We start from the raw sequence: 18,340 nt of genomic DNA on the forward strand, positions 1-18,340 counted from the left end.
TTACGAAATTATTTTCATCTAAATTTAACTGAATCTTTTCAGTGGGCCTATGCAGCCTTAGATAGTTTATTTTTTAAAAGTATCCTGGGAAATGTTGATACCTTCTTTGCAGTACAGTCTTGATAAAATTTTGTTGTTGTTGAATAGTATCAGATATCCCAGGTGAAGATGGTTGATGAAGGACTCTACTCTCTTTAAAATTATGAAGCATTCCAAATTGGAATTGACTCTCTGAGTATAGGGAGCTCAATAAACTCGCTATCTTAGGGACTTACTTCCCTGACGGTCCATTGGTTAAGACTGCACGCTTCCATTGCACGGGGCACGGGTTCGATCCCTGGTTGGGGAGCTAAGATCCCTCATGCCACATGGCGTGGCCTAAAAATAAAATAAAATAAAATAAACTCACTATCTTTTTTTTTTTTTTTTTTTTTTTTTTTTTTTTTTTTTTTGTGGTACGCGGGCCTCTCACCGCTGTGGCCTCTCCCGTTGCAGAGCACAGGCTCCGGCCACGCAGGCTCAGCGGCCATGGCTCACGGGCCCAGCCACTCCGCGGCATGTGGGATCTTCCCGGACCGGGGCACGAACCCGCGTCCCCTGCATCGGCAAGCGGACTCTCAACCACTGCGCCACCAGGGAAGCCCTAAACTCACTATCTTAAAGGACTAAAACTGCTTTCAGACTCCCAAATTACAGACACCATGTAGTTAAATGGCTCCCCTGTGTGTACTGTCCTTGGATTGGAATTTGTGTGTATCTGTGTGAACTAGAGAATTGATGCCTGTGAAACAAAACATGTAACCCTGGTGAGTGAGTGGCTGCTGAGCATCCTGACTTCTAGGGAAAATGTCTGGATTTGCAGAAGAATTAACATGCAGTATTCTTGCTTCAGTGGAGAAAAGTGAGGGGAGATGGCTTTCTGCTGGAGGAGTTCTAGCAGCTTTTGATTTTGAAAGATAGAATTGAAGACAATGAAGTATTGAAGACAATGAAGTAATGAGAAAGAGCCAGCAGAGAGACTTCCCTAGTGGTCCAGTGGCTAAGACTCCACACTCCCAATGCAGGGAGCCAGGTTCAGTCCCTGGTCAGGGAACTAGATCCCACATGCCGCAACTAAGAGCCCGCATGCTGCAACTAAGATCCCGCATGCTGCAACTAAAGATCCTGCGTGCCGCAACTAAGACCCAACACAGCCAAATAAATCAATAAATTAAAAAAAAAAAGGAGCCAGCAGAAGTGTAGTTTGACATCATCTGATAGTTTTTTCCTCAGAACTGTGCACTAATAATTTTGTTGCCAGTTTATAATGTGGGTGGCTTGTTTGGCTGGTGACATCTGGACCACTGAAGAAGCGCAAACGGTGGTATGTTATAGGGCTAGCACAGGCAGTTATGGGGAAGCACAAGCGCACAGATTTTTGGCCTCATTAGATCAGCGCTCCAGTGCCTAAAGGGAAGAACCTGGCTTTGTGGCTTTTTTAGGCTTGTCTTGCTAATACACAGCACAGCCCAGAGACCTTGAGGCAGAATGGAGCATAGCAGGGATGCTCGGTTGTTGAGATGCTTCTCTAGCCGCTGGCTTCCCTTTGCACTAATGACAAGAAGGGGACTGGAGGAGAGTAGCAGCAAAAAAGGTGTCCTCTGTGGTATTAGGTGGGCAAAAAGATCCTGGGGTTCCCTGGAAGCATGACAGTTGTCTACAGAGCACTGTCTGTATAAAGGAGGTTATAAACCACTAATAAGAGAAAGATATGTAAAAGTGTGGTACTCTTTCTGTTTATAGGGGTAGACTTTTACTTCAGTTTAAAAAAAAAGTGTAGGCAACTTCCCTGGTGGCGCAGTGGTTAAGAATCCGCCTGCCAATGCAGGGGACACGGGTTCGAGCCCTGGTCTGGGAAGATCCCACATGCCGTGGAGCAACTAATCCCGTGTGCCACAACTACTGAGCCTGTGAGCCACAACTACTGAGCCTGTGTGCTGCAACTACTGAAGCCTATGCACCTAGAGTCCATGCTCTGCAACAAGAGAAGCCACCGCAATAAGAAGCCCGCGCACCACAACAAAGAGTAACCCCCGCTGACTGCAAGCCCCCCGCAACTAGAGAAAGCCCACGCACAGCAACGAAGACCCAACGCAGCCAAAAAATTTTAAAAAAATGTGTACACTGTACTAGAAATTATTCTGTTTGGTCTGAAGTATCACTGCCTGGTTTCATTGCAAAAGGAAATTTAGGGAGGACAGTTTAAATAAAATCATTTTGGCCTTTAAGCTCTGGGGTCCCAGGGAAGACAGTTTCTTTTTGTGTTGTACAAAGTCGTTTATAAAAAATAAACATTTTATTTATTTTTATTTCTGTTTAAAAATATATATATATATTTTTTGGCTGCATCAGGTCTTAGTGCAGCACTGAGCATCTTTCGTTGCGGTTCATGGCCTCTTCTTTGCAGTACACGGGCTTCTCTTTAGTTGTGGTGCACAGACAGGCTCATTAGTTGCTGTGCGAGGACCCTCTAGTTGTGGCGTATGGGCTCAGTAGTTACGGCATACGGGCTTAGTTGCCCTGCGGCATGTGGGATCCTAGTTCCCTGTCCAGGGATCGAACCAGCATCCCCTGCACTGCAAGACGGATTCTCAACCACTGGACCATGAGGGAAGTCCCCCAAAATAAACATTTTTAAAAGGTGGCTAAAACATTTTTGAGTATGTGATTATAAGGAGGCAGCAGCCTTTTTTTTTTTTTACTTGAGAAACGTATTAATTGGTGTGCCTCGTTCTCCTGAAGACTTGATTACTCAAAGGCACAGCCAGTTAGAAAACTCTTCTTCCATCTTGGTTTTTCTGTTTCAGAAAGTTCTGCTTGCAGTAAACGGTCAGTCTACAGTCTGGCCACTCTGCTTCCCAATTGTGTGCAGACTGCTTATCAGTGCTCTTCGTTGTTTCTGGTCTTTGCATGACTCAGGGTTAGCCAGAGTCCGCACGAAGGAATCCCAGGAGAGATTGTGACTGGCTCCCTTTTTTGGGTGATGGTTTTTATTTAATTTACTAGGTCTTGGAACATAGGCACATGTTAACAGTTTGAGAAATCCGAAAGGAATGTGAGTTCCAAGCATGACATCTTTACAGGAAGATAGTTGTGAATTCATTAAATGTGAATTTAGTAATGTTAAACAGATCTTTTTTATACCTTTCTCCCCGTTTTCTACTCTGAGTAATTTTGTCCATTTAATGGGAGACCATGGGCTGCCCTAAAAGTGGAAGACTATAATTAAACAATATTAAAAAGAACCATTTGCTGAACATTTTCTGTACATATGACATATTGATTACTGATTGTCTCATTAAATTCACCCTACAACCATATGAATTTGGTGATGTTACCACCATTTTCAGGTGGGATGAAAGCTCAGAGAGGTTAAGTGACTTACCCAAAGCCACATTGGTGGTGGGTAGTAAGAGCAAGAATTTGAACAAAGATCTTCCTGGTTCCAAGTGCAGAGCTCTCAGCCGCTATCACATTGCCTTTGTCCTGCTTCAGAGAGGTAGTAGATCTCGGGCAGAAGAAAAAGCAATCTGGTTCTCTTGCTTGCTTTGGTGGTTCATTTGTTTACTGTCTGTGTCTCCCTTCTTACCCAGCACCTAGCATGTGCATAATGCACACTCAATAAATATTTACTGAATGAACAAGTATGTACAATTAACCATGGAAAATGGAAGTGAACTGACATTTTTGTTTGTAAAATTTTTGTAAGTATATGCTATATTTGTAAATATAGTAAAGTACATCTCAGACTAATATTTATCAGGTTTATTCATATATAGATGTTTGAGAAAGAATAAAACATTTACAGTTCTATATGATTTCTGGAGATTATCAGCAAACAGCCTGACCTCTCATTTCCCTTTTCCTAACCAGTCTCCCACGGCTGGTCTTGGTTCTCTTCATTTCACACTGCTGTCAAAGTGCCCTTTCTTTCTTCCTCTCTCTCCTCCGTTGCCCAAGAAATTGTTATTGTCACACCTTTTGCTTTTTAACATTTCTCTCCCTTTGGTTGGAATTCCTTTCTCCATCTTATTGGTTTGACTTTTTAAAAAAAACTGTTCAGGACTTGGCTCAGGTGTCTTCTCTGACTCCTTTGAACCTTGTTAGGTCCCCTCTGTGTTCCCATCAGAGCACTTGTCATGCCGACGATTGTATAATTGGGTACACGTCTGTCCATTTCTTTGAACAGCCTGTATTGTAAGCTCCATGAAGGGAGTGACTTGAGTGTTTTATCTGTCTGCGTCACGGTGCCTGGCATATGGTAGGCAGACAGTGAATATGGAACGAAAAATAAAACAAAGGGTATAGCTTGCCCAGTCCCACCATACATCTTAGAGAACCATTCCATTTTAGAGATGGAGCCTGTCAGCTCTGGCCCCTTCCGTTTAGAGATGAGGGTGACGCCCTGCAGTCCTACAACTAAGTAATTAGCAGCGCAGCTGAAAAACAGGGCTCCTGAATTCCAGCCCAGTGTCCTTTCTTTCATCGTTTTTTGAAACAAGAATTTTTTTTTGCTTATTATAAAGGCAGTAGTTGTTTAATGTAGAAAATTTAGAAGATACAGATAAACAGAAGGGAGAAAGAAAATAAAAGCATACTATTCCCACCACCATCCTTCCACTCTCCTCTGTGCACACGTTTCTCTATGTGTTACATAATCGTGTGATGACAACAGCTTGCATTTACTGAATCTTATAGAATAGGCACTGCCCTCAGTGCTTTGCATGTATTACCTCATTTATTACAGCAACCCTACAGGATGAATACTTAGGAATGGAATTGCTGGGTCTTATGGTAAGTCTTTGTGTAAGCATTTGAGGAACTACCAGGCTGTTTTCCAAAGCGGTTGTGCCATTTTGTATTCCTACCAGCTACACAGGATGACTCTCCACAAAGTTTTCAGATAAGTCTTTCTGCACCCCTGTAACATCTGACGACCCAAATCAGAAATCCCCAAAGCTCCCCAAAGCTTTGTTATCCCCACTTTTACAGATGAGGAAATGAAGGCATAGAGATGTTGAGTATCTCAAGGTCATACAGCTAGTAAGTGGTAAAGAGAACCAAGATTTAAACCCAGGCAATCTAGCTCTAGAGCTTATATTCTTTTTTTTTTTTTTTTTTTTTTTTTTTTGCTGTACGCGGGCCTCTCACTGCTGTGGCCTCTCCCGTTGCGGAGCACAGGCTCCGGACACACAGGCTCCGCGGCCATGGCTCGCGGGCCCAGCCGCTCCGCGGCATGTGGGATCTTCCGGGATAGGGGCACGAACCCGTGTCCCCTGCATCGGCAGGCGGACTCTCAACCACTGCGCCACCAGGGAAGCCCAGAGCTTATATTCTTAATTACTATTCCATTCTGCCTCTATGCATAATATTTTATAATCTGCTTTTTAAAAAAATTGAGATAAATTTATATACAGTAATGGTCACCCTTTTTAGGGGTACAGTTCAATAAGTTTTGGTAAAAGGTAAACCACCACCACAACCAAGAGATAAAGACTATTTCTATCAAAAAGTTCCATTGTACCTCTTGGTAGTCAGTCTTCCTCCCTATTCCCAACTTCTGACAACCACTGATCTTATTTCTGCCCTTATAGTTTTGCTTTTTCTTGAATTTCATATAAATGTGTAATCATGTAGTGTGTAACCTTTTGTATTTGTCTTCTTTTACTTAGCATAGTGCTTTTCAGGTTCATACATATTGTTGTAGTTCGGAGTTTTTTTTAATTGCTGAGTAATATTTCATTGTATGGATGTATCACAAGTTGAAGGACATTTGTTTTTCTTCTAGTTTTTGGCAATTAAAGCTGCTGTGAATATTCACATACAACTATTTATGTGGTCATATGTTTTCATTTCTCTTTGTTTAAATACTCAGGAGTGGGATTACTGGGTTGTATGATAAGTATAAGTTTACCTTTATAAGAAATTTCCAGACTGTTTCCCAAAATAGCATTATCATTTTGCATTCTCCCCAGTAATGTCTGAAAGTCCCAGTTTCTCCACATCCTCACCAGCAAATTATCAGTAGTATTTGTATCCTGATATTAGCCAAATAATTCTCTTCACATAGTCTTGTTGGGAAAAGATGTTGCTTAAATTAAGGATTTCTGATATATATATTTTTTCTTTTTCCTTTCCCTTTTTCTTTCATTTCCTTTTATAAATATTTATTGAGCGTCTTACAATGCAAGGGGGTGGATGAGGAGAAGTGACTCTACTCAGAGCCCCCTGATTGGCCCCTTGCGTAGGGGCCATGTAGGTGATGGTGAAGCGGTTGCTTCTTATACCTCACCTATTTTCCTACTGGAACAAATTGCTCAGCGTGGAGGTTTTTGCTTCTCTGCCTCTACCCTGTATCCCTTGCTCAGCTTTCAAGTGCTTAGGAACCTTGTGGGGAGAAGAATATGGTGGCGCATCTGGCACCAGCTGTGCTGCCAGCCTTTCACCACCACCTGCTTTAAGTGAAAATGCCAGTGAGTGTCATGGTGGCAGCTATTTGCATAATTAGCTGGGTAGGCTTTTCAGTTCAGTCTGTTAGTATAGTTGCCCTGATTGCCTACTCAGCAATTTGCATGATGTGACTGTGACATCTAAAGAGTAATATCAAAGGGTAAGGTGAGTCAAGGCCGACAGGGTAAGAGTATGAATCTCAGATTCTTGGTGGGCTGCCACTGTTGTCACAATACGTTGTCTCTGACACTAGCCAGCTTCTTAAGAGCCTTTATTTTCTTTCTAAATGAGCAAGTCAAGTATGTACTGAGCTATATCTTCTTTTAGAGATTTTATCAGCAAAATATTTTGCTAAGAAATATCTGTCTCTTCACTCATTTGTTCATTTACTGGGCACATTTGCTAATTAACCACTATGTTTGTGCTACCCTTCTTAGTGCTGTGATATGGCTTGTTTCAAAGTAAATTCTTCCTGAGTTTTTCTCTTAGTATCTTCCCCTCCTCCCGATTTGATATCTTTCATCTATAAATATTTTATAAACAAATGTCAAGTGAAATAAAATAGTGTAGTGTTATAGCTCCTTGTTTCACTTCGGTGCAGACTTTGCACAAGAAAGGAGGGAGGTAGAGGAGAGAAGAGGGAACCTGGTCATGTGATGCTGCCTGTCTGGCAGAAGCCTTTTGGTTCTGAGCAGAGAAACCAACTGTTTACTATTTTGGGTGAATGAGGTTGGTGGGTTGCTATGAGCATTTTCTCTAAGGGAACCCTCTTCTCTTCCAGCTCTGCACATTGAAATCATCCCAATCCTGCTATTTGCCATTTGGGTAGAGGAGGGAGGTGTCTGCTTCGAGGCCCAGTGCTGACAGGAAGAAATGTTTTCCAGGAGACTTACTGATTCTGACCTTCTGCTTTTAATGCCACTGCTTTTAATGCCACACTTCCTAAGTAAACTTGGGATCTAGCTGTTCTTGCAACCCTTAGGGCTACAGAAATGAAGTGCCCACTTTAACTTAAAGAGCAGTGCTAATCAAATCTTCTGCAAATAATAAACGGCCTCTTTAAAGAGTGAGGGGAGGAGGATGAGTTTGTTGCAGCACTGGCCTTTGGAGTCCCACATCTCCCCCAGGCTGGAGGAGAAGACCAAGATTTATCAACCCACCTGCAGGATTCTGCCACTCTCATGGATTGTCCTGAAGCCGGGAAAGGACAGCTACTCAGCAGTGTGCCTGGCCCCTTATCACAGTTTACGGGAAGGTTGGCATATTTATCCCTGTGGGATTTGCATGCTTTTGTTTCCTCCTCTATCTACTGCTGTCTTTTATCCCCTCACTGTTTCTCTGTAGCCATCCAAGCCTTGACTTTGGATGGTTTCTTCTTTGGATGGTTTTTATTAAAGCTTATTGAGCGCTTAGCAGATAGATAACTGAGCAAGGACCTGTAGGGTCCTGTATTTCATGATCTGATGGGACAGTGTTTAGGATGTTTCACTTTCTTATTCCTTTTCTTCCACCCATGCAGAGCTCATATATCAAAACTAGATTATGGAAGAATGCAGAAAAATCTTTTCTTTGGTAAGATGGGATTTTTCCCCTGTATGTAGGTCGAAACACAGTGTTTTACCAATAAAACATACTCTGGCCATGGGTACTATACAAATCAACAGGCAGCTATTGATGATGACTTCAGTTTCTTTTGGTAAGTACTGAAAGCAGATAGATAACCTCTAAGATCTCGTAACATTAAGATACCATAATTTAAAATAAAATAACACTTGGAAGGCTTTTTATTTGTATTTCATGTTAGTTTTGGTTAGGGTGAACAATTTGGACTGGCCTTACCGATCTTTTTAGTAATTGCAGAATTACATTAGAATTGCATCCAAGTGTATGGAAGATAGCAGGAAACTGTTTATTAGGTGAACATCCATAAGGGAGCTTTCCCTTGTGAACATCCCTGAAAGTTCTGAAAAAACTGCTGAAACTGCTGAAAAAAAATTCTTTCATAAGGGTTATGGGTTATGAAAAAAGGGAGGATAGTGACTTTATCCAAGTTCTATCAAATGGGAATGGAAAAGAATTATCAACATTTTCCCCCCCTCCTAGCTTGGAAATCCTCTATTATCCATTATCAGAATTTAAATACAATCTATTATCGGTTACATAGATGATGCTTTTCTAAAAACTTGGATATTTCTTTTGAATTTTTGAGATCTCTTTGGGACTTTACTGACATTTGACAGGATGACCTGAGCATGTGGAATCAGCAATGAATGAGTTCATTGAAGAGGGGATGAGCGTTTATCAGTGCCCAGTTTGCAAAGAGATTACTTTAAAAAACTGGTTGAGAGGCAGTTGATTTTTCTTTGAATATCTAGAAGTGCTCTGGACTAATGTCAAAGAAGCACCATGGCAACATTGGAGGGAAGGTTGTTTGAGAAGCAGAGAGACAATGTGACTCCGGACTTAAGACTTTGGGCTGCTACTGTTGACTTTCTGTATTCCAGAGGACTATAGTGTTCTAGATTCCCAGTCTGATCATTAAGAATATCTTTGTTTTAAGTGCAGGAGTGTATAGGAAATAGAAATACAGACTTCTTGTCATAAGTAGGGTCACAATGGTAATTTTAGACAACTGTCCTAAACAATTGACTGTATGTTTTTCTGGTTTTATACTGTGCTTAGAACCCTTGTACTTAGAATTCTATATGTCTTCTGGATCTTGAGAGGACTCACTTTATATTTTCTACAAATATATAATACACATTGTTTTTTAAAAATAATTATTTTGTAAACTGCACAAAATAGATTGTGCATTAGATGTAAAAGATGCCTGATGTTACTCCTTTTGAGGTGAAGCAGGTGTCTGAAGGATAAAGATAGTTCTTCCTTTAAATACGCAAAGAAGCTCAGTGGAAATAACTTCCTAGTCTTGTGTTTTATTATTATAGATAAATCCCTAATAATATTTTCTCTTCTTTCATAGTTTTAATTCTGTCTTTTCTTTTTCCTAATTAAAAAAAAGATTCTAAAAGCTGGCACATGCTTTTAGAGATAATTGTTTATAGGCGGCCATGTGTAATACTTTTCTTATTGTTTTAGTTGACAATTGGAAATGCCTAGAAGGATAGAGACCAGACTTTTTAATTTACCTTTTATGGCATTAAGACCTGTGGTTTTCTTTATTAATAGACTTTGGCAAGGATCCGATGTGCATTTTTTGGGAGGAGTGAGCTTGAAAGATTGATCAGCCTTGAAATGGATGTTTTGTGGTTTAATACAACCATCTGGTGCAGTATTACCCAGTACTACAGCTGTCTTGCCCACGATGGTAGCCACTAGACACACATAGCTATGGAGACTTGAAATGTAGCTAGAGTGACTGAGAAAATGAATTTTATATTTTATTTAATTTTAATTAAATTTAAATAGCATATGTGGCAAGTGGCTACCATATTGGATAGCACAGTTCTAGACCCTTCACATTCTGACCTTAGCCAGCCTTTCCATCTATCTTCCACCACTCCCTTTAATGCTCCAGCTAAACTGGAGTGTATTGGTTATGTTCTTAGCCTTATACTATTTCCTAGGCCAGGTCTTGGCTCATGTTATTCATCTTTAGTTTTTTTTTTTTTTTTTTTTTTTTTTTTTTTTTGCGTTATGCGGGCCTCTCACTGTTGTGGCCTCTCCCCTTGCGGAGCGCAGGCTCCGGACGCACAGGCTCAGCGGCCATGGCTCACGGGCCTAGCCGCTCCGCGGCATGTGGGATCTTCCCAGACCGGGGCACGAACCCGTGTCCCCTGCATCGGCAGGCGGACTCTCAACCACTGCGCCACCAGGGAAGCCCCATCTTTAGTTTTTGAAGTCCTTCAAAGGTGGTGTTATATATATGGTGTTGCTCCAGTGAAGCTTATCTAATCCTTTCTGTACTCGAATAATTTATTATCTGCAAACTCTTAAAGCAGTTATAATACTGTCTTTGATTACAGTGACTTTGTTTTACATTTCTTATCTTCTCCATTATATTTATAAATTCCTTGAGGGGGGCTTGTATAGTTTTTATGGTTGTATGCGTATGATAGGCTTAACCTTTTCTCTTTTTTTCCCTGCAAAATGCTAGCAAAGTACATTTATACATAGTAGGTGGTCAATATGCATTAGCTGAGTCTATTGAGGTTACCGTGCACTAGAGGGCGGTATCATGCCCATAAGCAAAATGCAGTGTTTGTTCCAACGTGACAGATATATTTTGAGCATTCTGTCTTAATTCAGTTTTATTCAATCTCATATTAATAATTATAGCCTTCAGAGTGAACTCACATCTTTTAATTGTCAGTGATATTAATAAATAACCTTTTCACATAATTGTCTTGAATTCGATTCAGAATATGATTTTGGACCCGGAGATTGGTGAGATTCTTACTAGTACATCTGAGAAACACTGGCCAAGGCATTAGGTGCCAGAGACTACTTCCTTGAGGGCAGAAGCCTTTTTGTGGTAGGCAGCTAGGACTCGGTACTGAGCTGATAGTCAAGAACCTGAAGTTCTTGGTTTGATCTTGCCAGTGGGGAGCTTGGCTAAGTGGCTCTAACCTTGGCAAACCAGTTTCTTTTGTTGTACAGTGGGTATAATGTCTGCCGTCCTAACTCATAAGATCATACGTGTGAAAGTAGCTTTGTAAAGTATTATATAAATATATTGGGTTATTTTCCTTCTCAATTCCTACCTTTTACCAAGACATGTACCTAGCAAGTGATTGATTTATGACATTTATTTTTCACATTTTAGGTAAAGAATTTACTCTGTTAAAGGTTGCGGAGAGATATATTGATACAATTACTCCCACCTAGGCTGCACACACTGAGAAGTGATTATAGTCACAATAGTTTGGTTAAAATATATCCTGTCCTTTGCTGTTATGCAGCCTTAAAATAAACTGTATGTGTTGTGTGTCTCTGTGTGTGTGTGTGTATAAACTGCATACACATATAGTTTAAATTCTTTCTTAGTCTCCTCTCTAGTGGATTTATTTTTGTATATCTTCTACCCTGCTTAATACTAACTTCAAGTATTCAGAAAGAGCCAACTGTTTTGAGGTTTTTTTTAAACTCATTATAGAAAACCAGGTTTTGGAAATATGCATTAGGAGATTTTCTTGCAAGGTTTGTGGGTTAGAAAAGAAGCGATCCATTCTAGAAGGAGGGTAGTATAGTGGTTGTTTTTTGCTGAGAACAGCCATCAGTCTGGAGCCATCTCTAGTAAATCATTAGCTGTATCAAATAAAATGTTCAGCTGAAGTTCATGCAACCTCACAGTTACTAAACACTCTTGCCAAAGAGAGTTGCAGTCATAATATCTGCAGTTGAATCACTTCCTGTTCAGGCTTGCAGGTGGGGAAACTGTCTGAAACTTCAGTCCTGTAAGATTAGTTATAAAGAAAATGCCTTGGTGGGAGAGGCCTTGATGATATTAAATGACAGCCTAGCAAGTGTGCGGGTGGAGAAGGTACCCCAGGATCCTGGGACTAACCAGACTTTAAGGCATAGATCAGGATATGCAAGCCCACTCCCATGGGGCCATCTGACTAAAGCTCGTCTAGGGCGTTCAGATATGTGCTGAACACACTCAGGCACTGGGCCAGGCAGATGGCACATTCCTGTACCGACCTTCGGAGGCCTGCCAGGTTACAGAGCTAGCATTGGAGGCGTGGCTCTGCTCTGGCATGAACAGCCCGCGAGCCTGCATTTCATCTAGTGTTTTGTCCTCCCCAGTTGAAGGGATGCCTTGGGATCGGTTTGGTCTCTGAGTCCACTTAAGGGTTGGCACCTATTCTCATTCCCCTTGCCCCTACCCCATCTTGGAGTTGATTTTTATTGTCCGCACAGCTCCAGAACTGACTCACATCCTCTAAGTGATTCCTCCAGACTGGGGATGACCCAAGGTTAGCGTTTGAGACGCCACAACTCCCCTCCCACCTCTCCCCCAGCCTGTTGTCATTGACCCACAGTTTTAGGTTTGACTAACCTTCCGTCTGAGAATAGGTGGTGGCTGCAAGTTAGGCTGCAGCCACCTGTCCCTTTATTTGCTTCAGTGCGTCCCTTTAGCTGTGTAAATTTGGGTGAGATGCACTGCTTGGGCTTCACTTTGCCCACCCCGTCCCCTGCTTTCCTGATGCCCTTTTGATTTTTTTTAATCTGATACTGAGCCTCTCCTCCCCCCACTTACACACCAATGGAGTCTCCTATGCTATTTCTGTCAGTTCAATGATCCCCAGCTGTTGCTGTAGTTCTGGCTGTTTTCATGCTCCAGGGAGGCAGAAGAGCCAGAGAAAGAGGGGTCTTGCTTGTGTATCACACAAGTCTAATGCACTTTTCTGAAACAACTACAATGAGACTTCTTAGGGAGGAGTGTTATTACTGGGATGATTTGAAGATGCAAGAGAAAGGAAACTATAAGCTAGTATCCGGGATATTTTAAAAATAAGCATTCTGCTGAAAGGTGTAGCACCCTCTGCATCACTCAAAATTATGCTAGAAAGATGTGGTATGTGATAACTGGGTAATCGGTTGATCACTTTGCATTCTACTTCCGTTTTAGCTTTGGAGCTGGACTGTCCACTCTGAGCCATGGTGTGTGTTGAAGGAGCCAAACGTCTAAATAAAAAGGAGGCTTCGGGCTTCCCTGGTGGTGCAGTGGTTGAGAGTCCGCCTGCCGATGCAGGGGACACGGGTTCGTGCCCCGGTCCGGGAAGATCCCACATGCCGTGGAGCGGCTGGGCCCGTGAGCCATGGCCGCTGAGCCTGTGCTTCCGGAGCCTGTGCTCCGCAACGGGAGAGGCCACAACAGTGAGAGGCCTGTGTACGGGGGGGAAAAAAAAAAAAAGGAGGCTTCTATGATGGGAAAACACACAGAAATCATTCCTGAAGTGGCCAGAAAAGGCACTGATTTCAGTTCTGCTTTAACTTAATGCAGGTTTGTTTTGTGAAATTTTGTGTAAAGCCTGCAGTATTGAAATGTTCCACTTGCAAATTTGACCACGCAAACTTCAAGAAATACAGAGTTGCAGCTCTCCTGACAACATGCCTGCCCTTATACTTAACTTACACGTTTACTTTTGAGATGTCTTTATTAAACCTGGGGGGATGGGGCGTGGGAAAATCCTACAGTAGTTAAATGGGCTACAGTATTATAATAGACTGGCTTTTCCTTTATGGATTTGGTCTTGAGAATTTTAACCCTTCCAGCAGTTTTAGCTGATAGGCTTGTAGCTTTCACACCTCATATATTAAATGAACTTTAATTTTATGGATCTCATTCTTATACAGAAAAGAAAAATTTTGCTGTAGCCTCTACCAAAATTTATTTTTAAATATTCTTTTAGTTTTTTTGTGAAAAATAGATAAAATTTTATATTACCTAGGATTTAAGGGTTGAGAAATTATTACCATTTTTTCTTTAAATATCATGGAGAAGTTTACACATAAACATTAGAATTTTCAGATTATGTGTGTGTGTGTGTGTGTTTTAACCCGTTTTACCAAATTTCTAATTTCTAATAACCTCTGCACCCTAATTCTTCCCCTAAAATTTTTTTTTCATTTAAAAATTATCTTAACCAGAATTTACCATTTTTTCCATCAAAATGTCAGTTACGTGAACTGTCATTAATTATACAAAAACTGAAAGTTAATTTCAAAAATGTCAAGAAGCCGGCTTCCCTGGTGGCACAGTGGTTGAGAATCCGCCTGCCGATGCAGGGGACGCAGGCTCGTGCCGTGGTCCGGGAAGATCCCACATGCCGCAGAGCGGCTGGGCCTGTGAGCCATGGCCGCTGAGCCTGTGCGTCTGGAACCTGTGCTCTGCAACGAGAAAGGCCACAGCAGTGAGAGGCCCGCGTACCGCAAAAAAAAAAAAAAAAAAAAGTCAAGAAGCTAAGTTGGAAGTACTTTAATAGAAAAAAACTAACTTTCTGAGTATTTACAGAATTTATATGAGAATATAGGCCTCCCTTATTATTTCAGTCATGATTATCCTACCATGCTATATGTTTTCAAGTCGATATTATAAAGATATAGAAGGAATAAATACTCTAATATAGTTTTAAGGGAAAAAGTTTTTTGTCACTTCTGGCTTAACTACCCTGTTCCAAGTTTTGAGTCTATTCACCTGTCACCTGCCCTCAACAAAGTTGGGTGCAAAACGTCAGCACCAGTTATGCAGCAGGGAAGAGCAAATGAGATTCGAAGCTGCCCATGTTTTCTGGGTGAACGTGCAGAACTAACGTGGCAGGGAAAATGCTGTTCCTGGTGCCTTTAATGTTGGAAGGGTTTGTTCAGATGGCCCTGCCAGTCCAAAGGAAGCACATTCCCAATTTATCTCTACTCATTCAGACGTGTGGCGCAAGTACACGTTATCCTCAGATCTTCTGTGATAGGGTTGTTTTGAGGATTGCCTTAGAGATCCTCAGGGAAGAGGCTGATGACATTGAAGTGGCTGGCAGTTTGAGACATGTCTGCTGCAGTTAGAGAAGATTACTTCAAGGGGGGACGTGATGAGCAACTACCCAAAATGAAATGGTGAGCCTCAGCTTTTTGAGGATGTGGGAGTTTGATTTATTTACTTATTTATGTATAATTATTAATATTTTTGCTATGACTCTGGCATTAAATATGATGTAATAGAAAAAGCACAGACTTTGGTATCAGGCCAACCTGTGTTTGAACTCTGGCTCTACCTCTTACTAGCTGTGCAAACAGTTACTTAACCTCTTTGAACCTCTTTTTCTTCATCTATAAAAGAGAGGCAATACATACCGTAAATAACTGTTGATATCATTGATAAATGAGTCACTGTAGTAGTGCATCCAACCCAGTGACTGCATAGTATAGGAAATCAGCATGTTCGATTCTTCATTTCTTATATCTTAGTTTCCTTCTCAAGACAAGCCTTTTCTTACTTTGGTGCCTTTGCACTTGCTATTTCTGCTGCCTGGAGCACTCTTTCTCCAGATCTTTTCATGGTTTATCATGCTGTTTAGGTTTCTGCGTAAGAGTCATCTGTCTCCTCAGAAGGACCTTCCCTGTGAACTTGGTCTAAAATTGACCACCCACCGTCACTCTCTTTTCTCTTATTCCACTGTGTTTTTCTTCACATAATGTACCACCAGAAGTTATATGTAACTTATTTATTGTTTTTCACACTAGGACATATGCTGTGTGAGGGCAGGGACATCAATCTGTCCATTTTACTGCTATATCACCTAGCACAATGCCTAGCATATAATAGGTGCATGATAACCATTATTTTGATTAATTAATGAATGAATCAACCCAGAACCTCCCTAGTACCAGGGAAGAACCCCTGGCAGATTGCAGAAAGGAAGTTGTACCAGGAAGCAGGTACTCTCTGCCTATTCGAGAGTCAAATGGGAAGTGGGCCTGTGGAGTTCTCTGGTATCCTTCCAGACTGCCTCCTGGGAGGAGCCCCTTTGAATGACCTTTACATGTGACCACTGTTATCTATAGTCTCTATGTCTTTTGGAATTTGAATAGAGGGGGCCTTTTCAATTCTAGAGTTCTGAAATGCCATAAACTATTCACTGAAATCACCTGGACTTTCCCCTGATTGGTAAACATACAGATAATTTTTTCCAGCCACATCATGCAGATAATATAGTGTCATTTTTAAACATTCACAACTGGTGTGTTTTATGAAAGAAAAGAAGCACAACATATGATAGTGGTTAAGGGCTCAGGTTCTCGATTGAAATGGAGCTGGGTTCCCATTTCTGTTCTACCCTTTACTTACCCTGTGTATGACCTTGGGCAAGTTGCTTAATTTCTCTAACGCTCAATTTCCTCATCTACAAATAGTATAATAATAACAACTTTGGGACTTCCCTGGTGGCACAGTGGTTAAGAATCCACTTGCCATTGCAGGGGACACGGGTTCGAGCCCTGGTCCAGGAAGAGCCCACATGCCGCGGAGCAACTAAGCCCGTGTGCCGCAACTACTGAGCCTGCGCTCTAGAGCCCGTGAGCCACAACTACTGAAGCCCGCGTGCCTAGAGCCCGTGCTCCACAACAAGAGAAGCCACTGCAATGAAGAGTAGCCCCCGCTTGCCGCAACTAGAGGAAGCCCGCGTGCAGCAACAAAGACCCCAACGCAGCCAAAAATAAAAAAAATAATAATAATAACAACTTCCATATAGCTTTGTTTTAAGAATTAAATAAGATGATACATGCATGTTTTCACTGTTTTATAAGTATTGTTACACAATACAGAGCCCCTTTATTTTGCATATTTTAGTAGTTCAGATTGGATTTTCATAAGCTTATCATTTGTAAATTACCAGGTTTACCAGCCCAGGAAAATACCTCATCTCTGCATGTATCCCTGCCAGTATTCAGATTAAATAGAAGCTATTTATCATTTTTAGTATTATTTCTGATTTCTAAAGCAGATCATTTGAGAGAGAATTTAACTCATGTTTACACACTATATACAGAGATGAAAGAAATTTATGGGATTGTGAAAGGGTTGAATGAGCATATTGATAAAATAATCAAATTTGACATCTCACAGATGATTTTGGTATGTGTGATTTTAAAAAGAATTAAGATCCCGGTCTTCAAGTCTTTGAAACATTACATTATTGTTTATTATATTTGTTTATGCCACAAATCATTTTATAATTTAAATTTATTAGAAGACCATTATTATTTGTTCTTCATAATTAATCATTTATAGGAATTAGTAATTTCTTTCTGTCCAACACATGGTAGCACTTCAGTTGGAAAAACTTGACCTTTGGGACTTCCCTGGTAGCACAGTGGTTAAGAATCTGCCTGCCAATGCAGGGGACACAGGTTTGATCCCTGGTCTGGGAGGATCCCACATGCCGCAGAGCAACTAAGCCCGTGCACCACAACTACTGAGCCTGCACTCTAAAGCCCGCGAGCCACAACTACTGAGCCTGCGCACCACAACTACTGAGGCCGGCACACCTAGAGCCCATGCTCTGCAACAAGAGAAGGCACCACAGTGAGAAGCCCGCGCACTGCAACGAACAGTAACTCGCACTCACTGCAACTAGAGGAAGCCCGCGTGCAGCAATGAAGACCCAATGCAGCCAAAAATAAATAAATAAATAATAAATAAATTTATTAAAAAGAAAAAAAAAGAAAAACCTGATCCTTGATGTGTTTTAGTAATTGATTCGTATATCTTTCTGAAAGAGAGTCACATCCATGGGTTTTTAAAATTTTTTGTTTTGGAATAATTTTAGACTTACAAAAAGTTGCACAGATAGTTCAGAGAGTTCTCATACATCATTCACCGATTGTCCCTAATGTTAGCATCTTAATACCTTTGGTACATTTGTCAAAACTAAAAGATTAACATTGGTCACACTACTAAGTAAACTCCAAACTTTACTTAGATTTCATTTGTTTTTCTGATGTCCTTTTTCTGTTCCAAGATCCAATCTAGGATATCACAGTGCATTTAGCCATATGCCTTTTAGATGGTGGATCAGTAGGATCCCTCTCTGAATCAACTTTCCTTCTCTCACCTCTACTTCCTTCTTTTTGTCTTAACTCTGGATCTGACTTTTAGCAGATCCTTCGTTCTCTGGCAACAGATAAATGGACCTTTCTGGGTACCCCCGCCCTTTTTTTGAAGTATTTATTTATTTATTTGGTTGCACCTGGTCTTAGTTGCGGCACTCGGGGCCTTCATTGCCACGCACTGGCTCTTCGTTGTGGCGTGTGGGATCTAGTTCCCTGACCAGGCATCTAACCCAGGCCCCCTGCATTGGGAGCACAGAGTCTTAACCACTGGACCACCAGGGAA

The 18,340-nt window shown here is 41.3% G+C and overlaps 1 protein-coding gene across 4 annotated transcripts in view; it reads left to right on the plus strand.

The window, feature by feature from the left end:
• Positions 1-18,340, plus strand: part of LOC308624640 (myocardin-related transcription factor A-like) — a 108,223-nt gene that overhangs the window by 37,271 nt on the left and 52,612 nt on the right. The window lies entirely within an intron of this gene.

Source organism: Mesoplodon bidens (genome assembly GCF_964165515.1).
Source record: "Mesoplodon bidens genome assembly, chromosome: 11".
Lineage (NCBI taxonomy): Eukaryota > Metazoa > Chordata > Mammalia > Artiodactyla > Ziphiidae > Mesoplodon > Mesoplodon bidens.